Source organism: Desmodus rotundus, chromosome X (assembly GCF_022682495.2).
Source record: "Desmodus rotundus isolate HL8 chromosome X, HLdesRot8A.1, whole genome shotgun sequence".
NCBI classification, from domain to species: domain Eukaryota; kingdom Metazoa; phylum Chordata; class Mammalia; order Chiroptera; family Phyllostomidae; genus Desmodus; species Desmodus rotundus.
In genome coordinates this window covers 47,223,244-47,229,629 of record NC_071400.1, presented here as the reverse complement: position 1 = coordinate 47,229,629, position 6,386 = coordinate 47,223,244, and the positions used below count along the sequence as shown (strand labels likewise).

Below are 6,386 nucleotides of genomic sequence, written 5' to 3'. Positions count from 1 at the left end.
GCTGGCAGGCTGTCTAGTACAGTGCCCAATCAACTGGGGTACAACTCCTCATTCTACCACAGTGTGCCCTCAGGCAAGTTACTTACCCTCTCTGAGCCTCAAGTTTCATCATCTGTACATGAGGGTGGTAATAGTACTTACCTCAAAGGTGTGTACCTAGGTTTTTTATTTGTTATTTATTTATTATTATTTTTATTTTATTTTATTTTTAGAGATAAATGGTTTATTTGGTAACAAGAAGTAAAAGAGGAATCCTTAATTCTTTTTCTCTCTCTGGTGACTGAACTGTGATAGTCAATGGATAGCAACACACGAGAATTCCCTTCCAGTTCTTGATCTTTTGCAGAAGTGCAAAGATGCCTGAGTTATGTGACTTGCAATTATCATTTTCTGGACAGATGTGCCAGCTGTTGTGCCTTCCAATGTATCAGCAGTTGCTACATTTTCCTTCTTGTCGTCAGGTTTCATGGCGGGAAACAGAAGTACTTCCTTGATGTTATTGGATTCTGTGAGAAATATGGTGACTTAGTCAAGGTCCATGCCCCAACCAGTTGTGGCATGCAGCTCATATTCCAGGGCAGTGCAGAAGTTTTTGTCTAAGAGCACAGTCTCATCATCACCAGTGGCCTTGACCTTGGCCTATTCTTTGAAAAGCTGCCGCTGCCTAATGGGGTCATTCAGCTCAGTGTAGGCATTGCATATTTCCTTCTTGACAAAAAGCTGAAAGGCTCAGTCAGATCCTCTTTAGAGCAGTTTCATTTAGCCAAAGGGCTCATTATCTTCAGGTGATCACAGTTGAATGTAGGATTGATGCATCACTTCCAGGAACTCCCCAGCAAGCATATCCACAAGCCTGGCTCTGGTCCCAGGTGGAGGACATTCAACAGCTTTTTCCACACAGGTATCAACAAGAATTTTGTGTTTCTTCAGTTTGGAAGTGGTTGGTTTCTGGCAGCTTCACCCCCAGGGATTTCTCAAGCTCTTCTACCATGCTGATTTTCCAGAAAGGTGGGGTGAACTCAACCTCATAGGCTTGGCCCTCTGGGCTAACTGGATGGTAGGTGACCTTGTAACCACCTGTAATGTGCTTTACCATCCCTAAAATCATCTTATCCATGATTTCCATGAGATTGTGATAGTCTGTGTAGGCCATGTAGAACCTATAAGTGGTGAACTCAGGATTGTGATTTATATGAATGCCTTCATTCTGGAACTGGTGTCCAATTTCATAAACCTGGTTAATGCCACCAACCACCAGCATCTTATGATAGAGTTCTGGAGCAATTCTCATAAATAAATTCATGTCCAGCTCATTGTGGTAGGTGATAAAAGGTGTGGCCGCAGCTCCCTCTGGGAGGATGTTCATGGGAGTTTCAATCTCTAGGAATTCCAATTCATCCAAGAAACTTCTTTTACATGTGATGATCTTAGAGAAGATGATGAATTTGTGCCTCACACAGTTATTCAGGATCAAGTCCAAGTATCTCTGATGATACTGAGTTTCATTTTCTTTGAGGCCAAAGCAAAGATGAGGTAACATATGCAAGCAAGCAGACAGCAGTGTGATCTCATAGGGAATGATGCTCAGCTCACCCTTCCTAGTTTTCCCAGCGTTCCCCTGAATTCCAATTATGTCTCCCTGATGCAGTTTGTTATTGATACAAGTAAATTCTTCTTCTGATTTATAATGCCTGGAATTGGCCATGACTTGCAACTTGGTCCCCTCTCCTCGAAGGTCAGAGAAGATGAGCCTTCCCTCAGATGCTCTTTTGGCATGGATTTCACCTGCCATCTTTGAGGTCATGTCATTTAGGTGGTCCCCAGGTTGCAGGTGATTGTATTCTTGGATGAAGTGAGTCAGCAAGATGTCTACATGGAACTTATGTGGGTACAGGTCTTCCCCATTGACCTTTAGTTGGTAGATTGCTTGGCTGAGGATCTTGTTGTGTTGGTTTGGGTCCAGGCCCTCCTCCTTGGCACCAACATCTTTCTCAGTGGTGTGGTTGGTGGCAGCAGCATTGGCTTGTCTTACTGGTTTCTCACTGAGCTCCTTCTGCTTGGCCTCCTTCTCTGCTATTTTATTTTTAGCTTTCAGGCATCTCTTTAGTTCATTTTTGCTCAGTTTTCACTTGCCGCTGTCCACATTCACTTCAGCCCCCTGCACCATAGCCATCTCTCCTGAGGCCCAAACTGACAGGAATGAGGATGGTACCACAATTTCCAGGTCATTGTGTGCTTAGGTTTTTTAAATCAAGTTTTTAAAATAACATAATACATGAAAAGAGTTTTGCCTAGTCTTTGATACATAGCAAGAACTCAGTAATTACCGTAGCCTTTGTTATCTGAGTGCTAATTTCTGGCTTAAATGTAGCACTTCTGGGAGAGAACCCATCAAACTAGGTGTGTTTAGGGGAGAAGAGGTAGCAGGTTGCTGTGAATAGGGGTCTATTCTTCATATGTATTTCCCCTCACTGTTTCCCACTCCAAATGGTTGAAAGAGTGAGGTCCTATAAGGACAGAGATATCAAACAGTCCAATATCCTTGTTACAATCCTGACCCAAAATAAGGACCCCTTCCATGCTACTCCAGAGGAGTAGCTTTTCCTTGAGTGCCTTGGTTTCCAGAATTTGCCATGACAGATAAAAGATTGGAGCTAGGGGAAGTGGGAAGGGAAGAATGTGTCTGTTGACTAGAGCTCAGACTGCAGCGCTGGGCTGGGGCTCTATGAAGGCTGATTTCACAACCTGCACCCCATCCATGGTGAATCTCAACCTCATGCCTTCAACATACCACATGAAATAAATCTATTTGGCAGGAGAGAAGTTGGACTGGATTATTTTGGAGGTCTAGGAATAAATTTGAGCTCCTTTGTATGTATGTAGGCAGTTCAGAACCACTTTTTCACCTCCAAACTCTCAAGCAAAGTTGGAAGTTTTCCCTCTCTATCCTACATACTCCTCAGCCTGTGACTCATGCTGTTTTATGAAACATTCCTGTCCAATTCTTTCTTGATCCTACTTTTAACAAGCTTTCACCTGTTTATAAATGTCGGGGCATTCTATTGTGGCAGGTCTTTAAGTTTCAGCAGGTATGACCTTGACTGGTCTCTTGAGAAGTCAGGCTTTCTCATAAAATTAATGGTGAGAGTCAAGATAATAACAGGTCTGGTGTAGGCAGGTTGTTTCTGGCAATAAACAACCAGGCTGGGCTTGACCAGTACACAACAGTGCTGATTATCACCCCTGGAGAGAGTCATGCCATTACTTTTATCTTTGGTCAAAACTGAAAATTTAGTAAGGCCATGGCTGGTGTGGCTCAGTTGGTTGGAGTATCATCCCATGAACTGAAAGGTCACTCGTTTGATTCCTGGTCAGGGCACACGCCTAGGTTGCAGGTTTGTTCTCCAGTTGTACAAACTGCAACTGATCAATATTTCTCTCTCACATTGATGTTTATCTCCCTTTCTCTCTCTTCCTTTCTTGCCCCCTCTCTAAAACCAATAAGCATGTCCTTGGGTGAGGATTAAAAAAAAACAATAAAAATTTATTAAGGATTTTTCTCATTACCATCTCCCCCAAGCAATTAATTTGTCTTATTACCTCATGTGGTTATTCTTGACCTTAAATCAACTTTAATGTTTATTAATTCATTTCACAAACATATAACTACTCTGTGTTGGGAACTTTGCTAGCCATTAGGGCTATAAATAGGACCTCTAAGAATTTCCAATCCAGTGGGCTGTGTTCTACATAGAGAGTTGTCCTCAGTGTTACCTACTCCTTGTGGTTGAAAGTATGAGGTCCTATAAATACAGAGATATCAGGAATATCAGTATTCTTGTCACAATATACACCAGAAATAGGGATCGTGTATAAATCAGAGTGACTCTTCCCTAATGGGTATAAGTACGAGGCACAGATGGAAAAACAATGAAGTCATCCTGGGGGTGTTAACTAAGGCTGCACAGAGTAGGGAACACTTCAATTGGCTCTTGAAGGTGGAGTTCATCAGGAGAATTCAGAAGTGGAGTATGGGAGGAGGGCATTCAAGGCAGAAGAAATGGCATTTTTCAAGTCCTATGCCTGATATATGTCTGTAGAACTATAAGAAATTTACTGTAGCATTAGGTGAGAACGTTGGGAGGTGGAGGTACACTGAAAGGCAAGGGCCAGATGGAGAAAGGCTTTCCCTGCATAATCCTGAAAGAATCCTCCACATTTGCTGACTCCGTTTCATTTATTCCTATTCCGGGTTTTTTTTTTTTTTGTTTTTTAAATTTTTATTGTTATTCAATTACAGTTGTATGCCTTTTCTCCCCGTCCCTTCACACCACCCGATCCCACCTCCCTCCCCCGCCTCTACCCTCCCCCTTGATTGTGTCCATGTGTCCTTTATAGTAGTTCCTGTAAATCCCTCTCCCTGATGTCTCCTCCCCACTCCCCTCTGGCTATTGTTAGATTGTTAACTTCAATGTCTCTGGTTATATTTTGTTTGCTTTTTTTCTTCTGTTGATTGTGTTCCAGTTAAAGGTGAGATCATATGGTATTTGTCCCTCACCGCCTATTCAGTTTTGACTCATCGTGGTCCCTCAACTTGCAGCCTTACTCTCTGAATCCAAATCCAATGGACAGACTCCTTTCTATCTTTACTTGGATACTCAGCAGAGTGTAAGATGTGATAGACACTTTTCATCCTCAAAGTTTTATCTTCTTTGGATTATAAAATACCACTGTCTCCTGGATTTTGCTGTTTCTCTGGATTTTTCATGTAAATTTTCATTATGACTTCCTTTCTCTCTGCCTGACCTTTAAGTGTTGTGGGTCCTCAGGGTTTTGTCCTCTGGCCTCTTTCTATATTCTACAACTCTCTTCTGTTGATCTTATGTACTGCCATATCTTCAGTTAGCCTCTATCAGTTGGATATACTCAAATTTATATCTTGAGCTCAGCTTTCTATTATGAGATGAAGTATGCCAAATGGTCTACTGGATATTGTCACTTGTACATTCTACAAGCATCACCAGTTCAACATGTCTAATAGAATGCATTATATCTCCTACCCTTTTCTCTGGTGTCCTCTGTCTCAGAGTCTTGTATCATTTTTCAACCAGTTGCCTAAGTCTGAAAAGCTCAAAGTCATCTTGGAGTTTTTTTTTACCCCTTAACTCCTACATCTTGTCAGTGGCCAAGTTGTTATCAGTTCTACTTTCTTAAACTCTTTGGCATTTTTAATCTTGGTGAAATTCATCTCCATTTTTCCACATCTTCCCTACCTCTCAGTCTGTCATTGTTTCTCATATGGATTACTACAACAGCCTCTAAACTGGTCTCCTGGCCTCCACTCTTGCCCTCTTCCAACCCAATCTCCACATTGCTACTTGAGTGATCTTTTTTTTTTTTTGAGTGATCTCTTAAAATTAGAAGTGTGATACCATTTCTCTGCTTAAATCCATTGTCTATAGGATTAAATCTAAAAACCTATGAATGGTATATATTACTCTTGGTGATCTGGCCCCTACCTTGGCTAATAATATAGACCCAAGCAGAACAAATGGCTTGTAATTCTGAGAATCTAACATATCCTTAAAAAAAAAAAAAAACACCTCTATATCTTACTCCATGCTGTCCCTTCTGCCTAGAAGGCTCTTAGCAGCACCCCCCTCCACCGCAACCCCATTGTCCTGGACTTTTCTTTCAATACTCAACTGCAGAGATGTCCCTTCTCCTCCCTCCTCCCCTACCCTGAAATCTGGGTTTGGGTGACCTTCTTTATCTTCCTCTGTCTGGGCTACTTCAATAATAGTACTTTTTATCCTGCATTGCTATTATATGTTTACATCTTTGTCTCTCTCCAAGAGGGCAGTATGGTGGAGAAATGTGGACACATTTAAAATTATAATAATGATAATATCACTAATATAATGCTAACAACATTCCAGACCCAGTTAGAGGTGCTTGCTATACATTAACTCTTGTAATTCTTATAACACATGGTGCGGGCAGTTATTACTGAAGTTAAATCAATGGCACTTGGTGATGGATTGAATGTGGGGACAGAGAAGAAGGGAGAGTCTCAGCTGGCTACCAGGTTTCTGACTGGAGCAATTGAAATGGGTCAACTGTGGATGGAAGTGCCATCTACTAACATTAGGAATACAAGAAAAGGAAGAGTTTCAGTCAGGGAGAGGGGGAAGAAACTTCCAGTTTGGGGACAGCTATTCCTTTGCCATTCTTTCATAACCAATATTTCCAGAAGCTTCAGGGATAATGTGAGTAGCACATCTTTCTCTCTAATTGACAGGCATTTGGAAACACCACTGTTCATCTCGAGAAAGCACACTAAGCTTCCAGTATCTCTTTGTTAGCTTGCTGGAAACAGGAGGGCT

General features: G+C 41.7%; 1 pseudogene; it reads right to left on the bottom strand.

The window, feature by feature from the left end:
• Positions 1-294: 294 nt before the first annotated feature.
• On the bottom strand, positions 295-2,173 carry LOC112296872 (lysine--tRNA ligase pseudogene; annotated as a pseudogene).
• Positions 2,174-6,386: the final 4,213 nt, after the last annotated feature.